At 36.3% G+C, this 15,174-nt stretch overlaps 1 protein-coding gene and 1 pseudogene across 4 annotated transcripts in view; one reads left to right on the top strand and one right to left on the bottom strand.

The window, feature by feature from the left end:
• LPAR1 (lysophosphatidic acid receptor 1) overlaps positions 1–15,174 on the top strand; it is a 123,279-nt gene that overhangs the window by 85,490 nt on the left and 22,615 nt on the right. The window lies entirely within an intron of this gene.
• On the bottom strand, positions 11,675–11,793 carry LOC112473144 (annotated as a pseudogene).

Raw genomic sequence — 15,174 nt, 5'->3', positions numbered from 1 at the left:
GTACAGGAGACTAACAAAGTGAAAAGTTGACAAGCTTTTGCTGGAGCCAGCAAATGATTCACCGTGTCATGCTGGAGGGATTTGCTTTACTAACCTTGCTGAGCATGTGGTGCCTGGGATGCTTCTTCGTATATTGCTCCAGCCCCAAAGGAAAAGCCAAGCTATAAACCGAGGAGCTGGAATCAGTGGGTTTCTGAACGAAAACAAGAGAGGCTGTACTTGGACAGCCTACAAAGTTCATATATAGTGATCAAATAAACAACAGTTTTAGAGATTAGAGCACTGGCTTTATTTAATTTGGCAAATTATAATGTCTTGGGGAGGAAAAGACTGAAGATGTTTTCATTAAAAAACACTTCTAAGGCACCAGATACATACTCTAGCTTATTTACAATTACCAATACTTAAGAACAACTTATTTGGAATGGAAGAGAATGCCGTAGAGACCAAATTTGAATACTATGTTTAACAGTAGTATAGATTATTACATTGCTGTGCTAAGATAATACAATGTAATTCTATAATGAAATTTCTTAATGTTTTTAGTTTAATCTGAATTGGTTCTTGCCACTTTTAAGGCAAGAAATCTGTCACTACAGCATGCATAAATTTAAAAGGCATTAAAAGCAGGAACAGAAAAAATTAAGAAAAATTAGAAAATTGATCTGATTATATACATTACATAATAAATGGTTTACTGCTATTATATGTTCAGTATGTTGTCCCTCAGCATTTATTGACTTAAAACTTTATTATTTATTTATTTTATTTTTTAAATTAATTTATTTTTATGGTGACATTGGTTAACAAAATCCAGTAAGTTTCAGCTGTACATTTTTAAAAACTTTAATAACAACATTGCATGTAGCTTTATTACTGTGTAGCTTATTTTGGTTATGGGATATTTTGACCTATTATTTTGATTAGACTTTAAGGACATTATTGCACTATTTTTATAGATTTAAGTCATAGAGAAACGTTCAATTTTTGTTGAGAAGGTATTTTCTGGAGTGTACTATTATTCTACTTTAATTCCTTCAACAACTTAAAACATTTCTGGTTTGCTACATTTCTTTTCAGATTTAACTAAAATTTTCATGAGAATCATGTTTTTGTATAGATTATAAAATATTTAATTTATTGATTAGGTTTTTTTTGAACATATCAATTGTAACAAAGTGTTTACCATTGTTTTTATTTTTCCTCTCACATTTACTTTTCTTGGCCTTATTCTGTAGGTAAGTTTTATCAAAAATATTTGATTTGGGAGCCTTTTAATATGTAATAAGTTTTACTGTGTACAGTTTGCCCACTGATTCTATTTTTAATTAATTTTATCTACCAATTTTATCTTTTCCTGGGACAATATTTATGGTTATATGAGTTTCCAAAAAAAGAAAGAAAATAATAATGTTAACATTTGAGTACTTATTAGTCCTCAGGACTCACTAAGTCCTACTACTCTGCCCCAAATATATATAAAACTGTAAGTAGGAATCTTAATCTCTCTGAATTTCAGTTTCATCATCCACCAAATATAGATAATACAATTTTGTGAAGATCATATATGATGATTGTGAACACTGTTTTTATAGGAAGTGTCATGTAAATGTAAGCTACGAATGTTTTTGCAGCTGCTGCTTATAGAGTAATAACCAAACAAAGGAAAAAAGGTTGGAATGCTAAGCAAGAAATGTGACATAGTATGGTCGAAAAGGCATTCACTGTATTTTAACTTTTGATTTGCCACTTACTGGTTGGAGTGACTTTGGGCAATTCACTTAACCTTTATGACAGTTTCCTCATCTGTACCTTGAAGGGCTTCACTACTTCAGTGTTTCTCCAAGTGTGGTCCAAGAACCACCCGCATCTAAATCACCTGGGATGCTCAATACACAGGCTGATTGCTGGGCCCCAGCCCAGACCCACTGAAGCAGAATCTTTGTGTTGGCATCCAGGCATCTGTACTTCAGTCACACAGACCTTGAGAATGACAGAGAGAGGTGTCTCTGGCTTTGTTTTAAATTATATGTCATTTAACCTGTCCTTGCTCATTTTTAATGTCTGTTTCCCACCTTTTTCGAAATGGACATATTGGCACTCCTTAAGTAGTGGGTGAGGACCCATGATTGCCCCCACACATGTGTTTGTACACCTGCTTTGCAAGGGAGAAGATGAGGAGAGAAAGATAGAGGAAGATAAGGTTAGGGAGAAAATGCAATACAGCCCATCCAAATGATGGAGTGTTATATAATCACTGGGCATTTAGTGTCTATCTGTCTGTCTGTCTCTTTGCTATTAAGTAACATTGAGATAAATATTATCTAATATGAATCTTTACTTTCTTCAAGGAGAGTTTAAGAATTGATTACTTATTGTTTAATATTCTCCAGAAAGTTTGTACCAATTTATACTCTTACCACAAGGGAATGAGAATATTTTGTTGCATTCATGCCAATATTGGATAGCTTTTTTTCCTCTTAATAATGCCATGTTGTAACCATTTACATTATATTTATTCATGAAGATAGACATTATCAAACCTAGGAAAGCTGTGGAAAATGTTCTGGGATTTAGAAATTAAGAATAAACAAAACCAGAAATACATTTAGTGCCGTTTAAACATATGTACTACTTCGAAGTAGTTTATTCCATGGAAAGGTCTAATGTGTATTTATTTCTTTAGAACCCTAAAGGCCTAACAGCTGAACGGTATGGCACAGGGGATAACATTGTTACTTACCTCTGAAGTGCCAACTGCCTTGATGTTAATCCTGGCCCTTCTGCACATCTGCAGAGTCAATTTGGGCAAAATGTATTCGGTTGCTCCAAGCTTCCATTTCTTTGCCTGTATGTTGAGAGGCAAGGAAGAAACAGTAACACCTCCAAAGATTAAGATATTAGATACCAGGCATGTAAATACATGGTAGACACTATTACAAAATTCATAACTTTGTGTTTTCATCGAATGACTGTATTGCTATGTTGAAACTAAAGTCCCTGGATTAGTCCTCATCATGTTAGATCTTCATTACATTCTGATAAGAAGGGGCAGGCCAGAAGGATCAGGACCCACCAAGTTTCCCAGACTCAGTGGGACAGGTTTTCCTGGGACTGGATGGTGCTTCCGTGTCAGGGGATCCTAAAAGACTCTAGAAACAGATATACAGAACTCACTTCTGAGATCTCCCACTTTCCTGTCTTCCTTAGACAACTTAAATTCCCATAATTTCTCAGTGCACTTATTCGCTCGATAATTTTTTTCACAGTGCCTTTAGGCCAAAAGAAATACCTAACAGTTTAATTTATTAAACAGTTAAATCAACTTAAATATATAGGTCCTAATACATTAGTAGTCATTTCATAAAACAAAAACATAACTACTTCTTAATAGCAGTTATTAAGTAAAGAGTACACCTGTTGGGCACTGCACAACTCCTCAAAATTTGGACTCAGATTAGACACTATCTTCATTTCCTGTTCCATATTGAGTTGTATGCAATACTTTCATCATGGACAGATTGTGAAGACGTGACGTCATCAAAAGGAATGTAATGCCATCTAGTGTTGAAACTGCGAACTACCTCATGGAGTCTGACGTTCAGTGTTACTGTTAACCGTAAATTTAAAAGATCTGTTGAATTGTACACCTGTAACTTACTGGATTTCGTTAACCAATGCCACCAGAATAAAAAATAAATTTAAACAAACAAACAAACAAATAAAATATCTAGTGACTTTGAATTCACTTTGAAACCTAAGGTGCTTCAGGGCCCAGTTTGGGGACCAGGGGTCTTCTGTATTCCTGATTTACGGCTTTACTTCAGTTTTGTTTTGTTTTGTTCTAGCTGGTTGACCCGTCTTGTTTCCTAGTTCCTGTTTTTATTTATTTCTTGGTTTTGGCTGTCTAGTTTCCTTCCCTTTTGCCCAGGGCCGTTCTCTGTTCGTCTCCATCAAGCAGCAGCAGCAGTGTCTGTCTCTGCTCTTGGACCTTCGCTGACCTAGCTGTAGCCTCGGAGGCCCCGAGATGCTTTGGTAGCTGGCTGTAGGTCAGTCACTGTGCTGTACATCGTACATCACTTCTTCAGTTCACAGGTCCATGGAGCATCCTTTCCACTGTAGATGACCTAAAGGGTATGCCAGTGATGTGCCTTATCTTTAGATGTTGATCTGTGGCAGTCTACCTGGGGTGTGGATGGGCATGATCTCCACATCAGACCTCCCAACTCACAAGAGGCACTGTGCCTTACAGCAACAAAGACCTGTTCAGACCACATCTCATTGCTGCCGTCCTTGGCATGTCAACCCAGAAAATGTATCCGAAGCAGCCGAGTGGTTAATTGTGGGCTCTGGACTAGACTGCTTGCTTTTATATTTTAGGTTTACCACTTATTGCTTAATTTCCTGAAACTTCAGATTCCTCAACTGCAAAATGGAGATAATAATAGTTCTTTCTTCGTGTTAGAATCAGATGAGCAAATAAAGTGAAATAAAATAAAATATGGCACCCCTTAGCACAATGTATGTCATTAATAAATGTTATTAAAGCACTTAATAAATGTTAACTGTTACTATTTTTGTTTATTCTGACAGCAACTGTGAAATTTACTTTCCAACATTTCAATTTTTATTAGGAATAAAGTAACAGACTTTTTAAATTTAGTATGTCAGTTTATGTGAGAAAACATCAATGCGAAATGCAAAAGCACCTAGCTTTCCTGTAACATTTGGTTTTAAGGTATTTCTATGGACACATACGCTCTCTTAAGATTTGCATTACATTATAGGTGTCTTTTGTATAGGTATGACAGTGTAGATAATCTCCCCATTTTAGAGATGATAAAACTGAGGCTCAAGAGATTATGTGGATTGTCGAAGATAACTTAGTATTTGCTGGAGCCCACACCATAGCTCAGGATCTGGGATTTCAGTATAGTGCTTCCTCCTTGCCGTGTTGCTACCTTTCAATATTTCTAAAGTTAAAATTAAAGAGGAAGATGGGAAGGAAGGTAGTTAGAAAAAAAAGATGATTGGTATTCTCTTTGTTCCTTACTTGCTCTGTTGCTGCCTTTAGTATTTCAAAAGTTAAAAATGAAAGAAGGAAGGAAATGAAAAGAAAGATGATTGCTAGTCTCTGGTTTTTGTAAGTAATAAAATGTGCTATTTTGCCTGGATCTAGTACATGTAAGTGTCACGGTAGTTTTAATTAGTATGTAGAAATCACAACACTTTGAAAAAAAAATTGCCAATCCTTTGTTAAAAATAATTTCAAAAGAAAATTCTTGGTGTCCTTTTAACTACGTAGCAAAAGCATTGTATTCATCACTCAAAAATTATAATACAAGAATTTTTAAGTTCAATTTCTAAACAACAGAAAAATGCCTCCCTAAAAAGATAACTTTCTCTTCCTCCTATTCTCCTTTTCCCCAAATGTTCCCAAGCCTAACCCTTTCACCCATGCCAGGGCCATTGCTGCCTAACCACTTTCTGGGCACAGTGGCATGGAAATACATCATCAGGGTATAATTGTACACACAGCAGAGAACACATGCTATTATGGAACCGAGTCTCGGCTGGATAGCCTGGCCTTGGATTATGTTTTGACTTCAGTGTTGAAATGGAAATGAAACCTCGGCTCTTCTTTCAGGTCTGTAGGGAGTTTGCTGGTCCCATGCTTTGATGGTTTTCATGCCCAAATGGCAAGTGATGGGAGAACAAATGGTCTTGTAGCTTCGGAATGGAAGGCATTGACTTGAGTGTGCTGAGTCACTGGAACAGTCTGAGGATGTTATCTTGATTCTCTGTTGGCTGACTAGAAAATTGTGAAAGTCCCAGGCCAGCCAGGTTGATCATTTCCTGGTTTCTTTGGGCAAGTAAGTTGCTGAATCCTCACAAGGACACCGTGTGGTGGTCCTCCAGCTCAGCATCATGGACATGGTGGCAGTCACTTTAATTTAAGAATCTGAAACATTTGATGTGGGAGAGCTTTGCTAATTATGATGTAAGCTGTTATGAGTCTGATGTCAGTCATACCTCAGTCAGGTGGTTTGAAAAATAAACATTAAGGTTAAACACAGGAAAAAAGAGAATGTAAGTGATAGAAACTCCTAAAAAAGGAGTCTGAACTTTCCGTTCCATTTTTTTCTGATTGGGTGATATTGCAAGGCAATTCCTATGTGAGTTGACTGTCTTTAGATATTGTATTCATTTTTTATGCTGCATAACAGATTACCATAAACAGTGATAAAACATCCATTTACTATCACAGTTTCTGTAGGTCTGAATTCCAGTCACTCTTTAGAGGGTCCTCTGTTCAGGGCCTCATCAGGCTGAAATCTGCGTGGTGAGCGGGCTACGTTCCCATCTGGAAGCTAGACTAGGGAAGAATCTGCTGCTGAGATCCTTCAGGTGGTTAGCAGAATTTATTTCCTTGCTGTAGAATTCATGACATCTTGATTCTTCAAAGTCAGCAGTGGAAAGAGCGTCTCTGTGCCTTCCAGTCTCTGGCCTCTAGATTCTTTTTAAAAGAGCTCACTTGATTAAGTCTGACTGACCCAGGATAATCTTTCTGATCAGTTTAAAGTCAATTTAATTACATCTGCAGAATCCTTTCATCTTTGCCATTTAACAGAACCTAATCAAGGGAATGCTGTCCTATAACCATTGCCATATTCTATTTGTGAGAAGCTAGTTACAGGTTCTTCTCACACACAAGGGACTGTACAAGGATGTGAGTCATTGTGGTCACCTTAGGGCCTGTCCATTAGATGTACCATGTGTTTTGAGTACAGCTGAAAAAAAAAAAGGAGCTTTTGAAAAGTGCCATTTTAAAGTGAATTGATGTTACAAAATGACAGGCTAAAGGATGAAGTATTATTTATTTAAATCTACCTTTTTTAATGTTGTTGCAGAAATATTTGTCTTTCCTTAAAGAATGTATCATTTAACACTTTTTTTCTTGAGTTTTTCTCTCCCTTTGGCTGCTGAGACATTACTCTTTCCTATGATTCTCCTGTCTTGACTTATTCCTTCACTTACACTTTCTTCCATCCACTCCATTTTTGAAATGTCACATCTCGAACCCAACAATCTCTTTGGTTAGGATAGCTAGAAGTCTTCCACCTCAACCACTTACTTCCTGAGCACAGTGGCATGGAAACAATCATCAGGGTGTAATTGTGACCCTGCAGATAAGCCAGCAGCTCTGTTGGGACCGTCAGGTTGTAATCTGAGTGTCTGCTGAATGGCCTGTGGCTGACAGACCTTAGACTGTTTGGATCTCACTGTTAAAATAAGAATGAAAATTTATTTTCACCTTTTTGGTCCATAGGAGACATGCTGGTTCCATTCACATTGGGTGGTTTTTATGTCCAAATAGCAATATTATATGAATAGTTTTATAGACATGTACAGAGTATGTGCCCGTGTTTATTTATTCTTAACCTTGTCTAAAAAAAGGATTTAAGGGGGGAAAAAAAAGGGAAAGGGAGAAATAAATGTAAGAAAGTGACATAGAGTCAGGCGAAGATATTTTTTCTAGCAGTTAATGTGGACGTGAACACAATTAGATTCATGATTTGGTGGCCAAAAGGTAACATCAGGAGAAACAACTCCTCTCAGTACTGCGCCCAAAGAACCATTTCTTCTATGGGTCTTCATCTGCGATGGTCACATCAGCCATGGTGTGGTGTACTGAACAACTCACAACATTCAGCACATGCATGATTATGTCCCATATGGTCATTTAACATTCCTCCATGAAGGCTGGAGGCCCGCTGCCATAGTGCAGTTCAGGGAGAGCATTTCTGTGGGGCTTGCCTTTCTAACATGTTGGGTGACTCAGTCTAGAATGAAGTTTTGCATAGTTTTTTAGTATTTTTAAAACGTATTGCCCCGCCCCCCAAAAGTTAGATTTTAAAAATTTTACTTTCCATTCCTTGGATTATGTTTCAAAAAGTTATTTTATCTTCCAACTACAAAGTCGTTATAGTATTAAAAATGCATATACACAGAACTAGGAATTCTGCTATATCATCTCCCAATAGCCTTTAAGAATCTTTATTTTAACTTAGAAGAATGAATTCTGCAGTTTGCCATACATATTGTAGTTCTTTTTTCCAGGTTCTTCTTTTCAGATTATATTTCCGGATAACATCTGAATACTGTTATTTTAAAATTTCTGGTTTAGTATAGAATGTTTGAAGTTTAGTATTTTTGTTTGTTTGGTGGGGTGGGAAGTGGGGGTGGTAATTAGCATTCTCTAGAGAAGACTTGAGGAGCTTAAAATGACATCTACCTCATTAGGAGACTGTTCCATCTCAGCTGCACGGAAAGGAAAAGGAGAACCCCGTGGACAAGCAGAAGGTCCCCTCATTATAATAATGGCTGTCCTGCAGAGCAAGGTTTCTAGGCCTCATGGCTCTGACTCACAAAGGTTGCATGTGATATTTATCAACTGTTTGCTGATTTATTCCTGGTTATCAAAGTAAATCACGTCTAATGTCAATGTTTTATAATATCCAGAAACATTTAAATAAGAATACAAGTCATCTGCATTTGACCACCATAATTCTGATATATTTTTATTGTGCCTATGGCAGTGCGGCCTTGTGGCTCAGAATGGAGGCTCTGGATGCATTCAGATCTGGATTCAGATCCCAGCATTACTATTTATCACCTGTATGGCCCAAAAAGCTTCTTGAGCTCTCTGAACCTCAATTTCCTCATTTGTAAAATAGTAGTAGAAATGCCTATCTTATATGGTTATTGCAAGGCAGGAATTCCATGATGAAGTATATCTGATGAGCTTTGCACAGTGCAAGCCATATAGCAAAGCCTCAATAGAAGCTAGCTATTGTGTGTGTGTATACATGCATATGAGTGTATATAGCTATGTTATAAAATTGGTATTATACTCAATACTGCTTCCTTTATCCTTAACATTTAAAATCTGCCTAATATTTTACCACAAGATTATATCATTTTATATTTCTCCATTTGCTTTATTTGGGTCATTGCTGTTGTTACCATGGTTTAAAAATTGATAATTCGATAATTAAATTATTATATCGACAAGCACCCAAAAGTAAGCAAGGAGAGGTAAAAGAAGGCAAACTTATTCAATTTCTCTTCTTAGGGATGTCAGTTAATGATTCATTATAAATGATGATAAGTATAGAAAAAGAAGTTAAAATAATACATCTAAAGACTTTAAACCGTTCATATCCTTTTATGTCTTTGTACTTCTGGGAATTCTGAGGGAAAAAAATGTGTCCAAAGATACGTGTGTGTTTGGTTGTTGTGTATATGTGTGCATTTGTAAATATGTATAAGATGTTCACAGTCTTGATTTCACAGGGGGAATTATAAATTTTGTTGTATATTTTATTTTTCAAATGTTCTACACTGCTTAATACTTAAATGATCGTAAAATAGCCACAAATATTAATTTTTTTAAATGAAAGAAGATAAAGAAAAACTAAAAATCCTAAACACAGTAGTTGAGGAGTACAGTTATACAGAGAGTTTAAAAACAATTCAAAGTATCCTGAGGACAATGTGTCTTAAACATAGGACCTATATAGTGTATGCACATTAGTGTAGTTTGCACAGAGACTACCCCTGTCATTCCAATCACTGAATTCAGACTTTTATTTTTACTTGACAATGTGTCTTAAACATAGGACCTATATAGTGTACGCACATCAGTGTAGTTTGCGCAGAGACTGTCATTCCAATCACTGAACTCAGACTTTTATTTTTAACTTGTGAGATCTGTTTCACTCAAGTTCCTATGCAAGCCAGGTGATTAAAAATAAGAACAGACTCCATTTTCGAGGATGGGATTAGCATTTAACTTAGTCCGAAAAGGTAGAACATTCATTTCTAAGGAGAAGGAGAAGTGAAACACAGAAGCAATATCTCAGCGAAAAACAAAAAAAACAAAACGCTCTTCTGAGTCTATAATGAGGAAAAGAAGTGGAAAGAGGGAGAGAGAAGTCTGTATTAGGCATCTTCCTTTGAAGTATGAGGGTTCTGCCTCCTTTGGCCTGCCTGGGAAAGAAGGAAACCATGAGTTATTCTCCCAACCAGCATTGTTCTAGATGTTTGGTAGAAACACATTAAAGACATTTGTATTTAATGTCTCAATGATAAGACAGTTAAAAGTTAGGAAGACAACTACATAAGAAGACGAAGAGACTTAGGTATGATTAGAATTGAGCACGGGCTGGGAGTCTGTAAGTTCGTGAGTGTGGAGTTTGCTTTCCCCTGGGCAGAGGTACTGTTTGAGATGATGGCATCCTTTGTGGGCAAGAACCAAGGGGAAAAAGCAGTAGGGAACTTCTTCTTTTTGTCCATCTCAACAATAAAGGGCAGTGATACTTGTCAAGCTTGGACATGTCTCTTTAATACAATCTAATAACAACCAGCCTCCTATGGAGGAATAAAGCAGGTACTTAGCTGAACTTCTTAGCCATTCTCTCTTTCTGCACCTCAATCCCCTTCTGTGTTCTGCAAAATAGTCACTTTGGTCTTCACAATCAATTCAAATGGATCCCCGCTGCCTAAGGACAGCTGACATTTCTTACTCTAAAATTCTCATCTTTCCAAAATTATATTACAGCCTGTTCTTCAGACTTATTTCACATAATTCCCCTTCACTTACTTACTTATTTAAAATATGTGTGTGTGTGTGTGTGTGTGTGTATGAGTGTATATATATCATGTTTCATTGCTACATTTGCAAAACTTGGACTGAGAGACTTAGAATCAAGTGTGCGTATGTGTGTGGCAACTTGATGCTGATTTTCATTTCTCTTAGGAGGATGAACATTTCTGATTTGGCTCTAAGAGCAACTTATAATAGTGGTAAATACTACCTTTGCAAACCTGTACTTAACGTAATGGCTGCTCTGAAAGTCTATATTTTCCAAGTGGCATGGTCTGGTAGAAAAATGCTTTTGAATCAGATCGTTCAAGACTTTAAAGTAAAGACAGACAGACAGACAGACATCTATTAATGCCAGATGAATTTCTAGGTTTGGGAATACAGTGGAATATGTAGATTTGAACACAGACTTCATTTTGAATGTAGTTTGACAAATCAATTGAATTTAACTTTAGGTTCTTCATCTGGGAAATAGGACAACAGATCCTACTTAATACACTGTGTTGAAGGGTAAATGCAAAATGTCTGCCACGGATCCTTGTTCAGTGCCTATTAACCTATGTGCCTTGTTCCTGTGCAGACCTTCCCAAGGATCAACTCAGTCCAGTTGAGGTCAGTCCTTTCACTCAGAGGGGCAATCCCAAGAGAGGCAAGTTAGTGCCCTGTGCACTAAAGGGGGCCCTTCTCATCTGGAGGGAGAGGAAGGAAGGACAGAGTGTCCTGGTAACATTTAGAGTGGATGCTCTAGCCTGTTTCTCTGAACAGCTTCTGAATAATGAAAAAACTAATGTTGACATATTGTCTTCAGCAAGAGACATGTGCCTTATATTTTAATAGTTGATTCAGATTTAGACTCAGTTTCTGTAGTTGATAAAAGCCTGAATATTTATTTTATTTTTTATTTTTGATTTATTTTTATTTTTTTAGGTGAGGCAACCCTTGGTCGACCTCACAGATTGCAAGGACCTTGTCAGTTTACAGTCTCTTTTTTTTTTTTATTGTTTACGCCTACAGCACCTAGTCTTCATAGGTGGTCTCCCATCCAAGTACTAACTAGGCCCGACCCTGCTGAGCTTCTGAGATCAGATGGGATCGGGCTTGTTCGGGGTGGCATGGCCGTAGACAAAAGCCTGAATATTTAAACACTAGCTCCACTAGAAAAATTTCAGTGCTCTCAGAATGCTGAATGTCTGAAATTGGGTTTTGTGTAAAAGAAGCTCATTCAATCTTTCATCTGCTTTCATATTTCATCTTCTTTCTTTGCTTTTAGAAGTAAAAACAGTTAAATGAGAACTGTGCATTCAGAAAAGCATCTTTGACCTCCAGTCTATTTTTTTTTTTGAAAACCGTCATTAAAAGATAAGAGTTTTCATTTTTCAAAGTTTTATATTTTATCTCTGGTTCTGAGATTAGACATTTGCATCTATAAGGAAGTCAGAATTGCCTTTGAGGGAGGGAGATTCTTGGCAGTGACCGGGTTTCCAAGTTCCAAGGTTCTGTGGCATGTTCTGGTCACCTTCACGTGGGAGAGGTCACGGAGAAGGGGCCTCGCCTTATGGGTGGTCAGAAGTAGCATGTGTGTGGAAAGACATGCTTTTCTTTCCATTTTCTATTATTCAGAATTTAAAAGCTGTGACTTAACAGTTTCGTTTCTGCATTGCTTTTGTGCTTTGCTTTTTTCATCCACAACCCTCACTGACCCAGTCTGCTCCTCATCTATCTGTCCACTTCTGTCTCACTCCGGGTTTTCTCTAGACCATGATAGTGTCTCCCCAGCCTTTTCTGCTCTCTCACTATCCCTTATACAAGGACCTAGACCTTTTGTATATTATCAAGGATTTAATTTCAATCCACCTGAGAAACAGAAGGTAATAGGAATATGGGGAAGGTACAAATCTTTACCACGCTGGTGTCTGCTCTGTAGTTCTCCTGTCCCTTCTAAAATGCAAACCAAAAGTCCCATTGAACTTTTCCGTGCATGGAGCACTCCCACTCTCCTGAAGGGACATTAGGCCCACCTGCCCTTTCCTTCAACAAGGTTCTTCCCAGCACCCTAGGTTTCCCAACACCCTGAGGAGCTATCTCAATTTACAAGGCTTTCTGAGAAGTTGTACCATGCAGCAGAGTTTCTGGTCCACAGAGGAAAAGGCATTTTTTCAGTGTCCAGCTAACCCCATTACCTAATGAGTCTCTCTCTGAAAGGCTAGAATGTTCTATTCAATGTGTTTCCTAAATATATGTAGCCACTTAGGTTGTATTCTACTTTATAGTTCCCTTTGGATTTCTTTCAAAGGTATTATATGATAAGACATTGATTTACATAGGTATTTCCTATTTTAAAACTTTAATAATTAAAAGTAAATTACCATCGTTAAGGTATTTTGATGGTAAATACAGTCATCTAAATAGTTTATCAATATTTTATTAAGTTAATCAATCATTGTAAAATTGTTTAAAGTAATATCTTGAAATAGTTTAAAATAAAAATAAGACAGCTTATTAAATATTTCTAAATATTTAAAATTAATAATACTTTAATTTCTACTTTAAGTGGAAAATATTCTTAAAATATGCTTAAAAGAAAAATGAAAATAAGAAAAACACATCAATTAGTTACTTTCCAAGAACAAATAAACAAGGAGCAATTGATTGGAAGCTGAATTAATTGCATTGGACAAGAGCTTAGCCTTTATCTATCGTAGTATAATTTTCTTATGAACCCGTTTTAGCTTTTATGAGACCAGAAAAGGTGTGTGTGTGTGTGTGGGTGTTGTGTGTGTGTGTGTGTGTGTGTGTGTGTGTGTAGGATAAGTCTTTTTTTGGTGTGAAAATTTTAGAACAACTGAACTGATATAAGTCAGAAATCTCAAATATTCTTTGAATAGTTTTCAGAGCACTTTTAAAGACATTTGAATTATAAGGAATAACATAAGACAGGTAAGAAGAATGGAGATCCATAATAATTTCTAGAATAATCAAATTTAAGCACTGTAAATGGACCAGGTTGTGTTACAGCCACTTATGTTTTAAAGATGTGAAAACTGAGGCCTAGTAAGTTTTGGTGATCTACAGTCCCAGTTACTGTCAGATCACGTTCTAGTTTAGATTTATCCCAGAGTAAGGTAGCTCCTAGTCTAGTACTTTTCCCTAAATTAATTTATGCTTTTCTGTACATTTAGCCATCCAATATGCAGAATTCCCAAGAAAATATTTGAGGCTTTTAGGATTGCATCTTGATTTATTTACAGTGTTTTCGAGTATATCTCTTTGTATAGAAGGGTAAATGCAAAATGTCTGCCACGGATCCTTGATTTATTTACAGTGTTTTTGAGTATATCTCTTTGTATTGTTTTCTCATTGGTTGCTCTGTGTATTACAGTACACCTTTGTGATTTATTATACTCCATTGATATCAACATTTTACCACTTCGAAGTGTGGAAACCTTACTTCCATTTAGGTCTCTTTACTTTCCCCACTTTTAAATATCATTGTCTTGACTATTGGGAGGTGTAATGGTGTTTGTTTCAATCATCTAATGTGTTCTGTAAAAGTCATGAGAAGGATCATCTATTGTTAGTAGCCATATTTCTGTTTCTTTTGTTTTTCTTCCTTTTCTGATGCTCCAAGATTCCTTCTTTTATAATTTCCTTTCTGTTTGAAAAGCTTTTTAGCCGTTCATTAAAGGTAACTCTGCTAACAGATTCTGTTAGTTTTCCTACATCTGAGGATGTCTTTATTTTCCCTTAATTCTTGGATGATAGTTTTGCTGGATACGGAATTCGAAGATGACAGCCTCTTTTTTTTCAGCACTTGGAAAATGTGCCACTTTCTTCTGGCCTCTATGGTTTTGGATGGGAAATTTGCTTTTATTTGAATGTCTCTTATTGGTAATGAGTCACTTCTTTCTGGATGTTGTCAAGATTTTTCGTCTTTTTCGCTTCAGTTCTCAAAACTTAATTATGAAATATCTTGGTGTGGATTTCTTTGGGTTTATCCTTTTTGAGTTATACAGTTTCTTGAATCTGTAGGTTTATATATATATATTTTTTGCCAGATTTGAGAATTTTAAACAATTGTTTCTTCTAACATTTTTCTAAACTCACTCTCTTTGTTCTTATTCTGGTACTCTGATGACATGTTATGAATGTTGGTCCTTTTGTTACTGTCTCACTGTCCCTGATGCTCTGGGTTTTTTTTTTTTTAGTCTATTTCTCTCTGTTGTTCAGAATGAGTAGATTCTATTGATTTATCTTCAAGCTCATTGATATCTGTCCTATTGATATTGAACTCACTGTTTCTTTTTGTTGCATATTTTTATAATTTTCATTTGGTTATTTTTTTATAACTTCTACTTCTTTGCTGCTATGTTTCCATTTTTCATTTGTTCTAAAGAATTTGCAGTTGTATGTTAAAGTATTTTTATGGTGGTTGCTTTAAAATCGTCGTAAATAATTCTAACACGATCCACCTTAGTGTTAGCATCAGTTCATTCTTTTTACTCAAT

The sequence above is a fragment of the Pteropus alecto genome, unplaced genomic scaffold, assembly GCF_000325575.1.
Source record: "Pteropus alecto unplaced genomic scaffold, ASM32557v1 scaffold111, whole genome shotgun sequence".
NCBI classification, from domain to species: Eukaryota; Metazoa; Chordata; class Mammalia; order Chiroptera; family Pteropodidae; genus Pteropus; species Pteropus alecto.
Note: the sequence above shows the minus strand (reverse complement) of the source record. Positions and strands in the feature narration are given on the sequence as shown.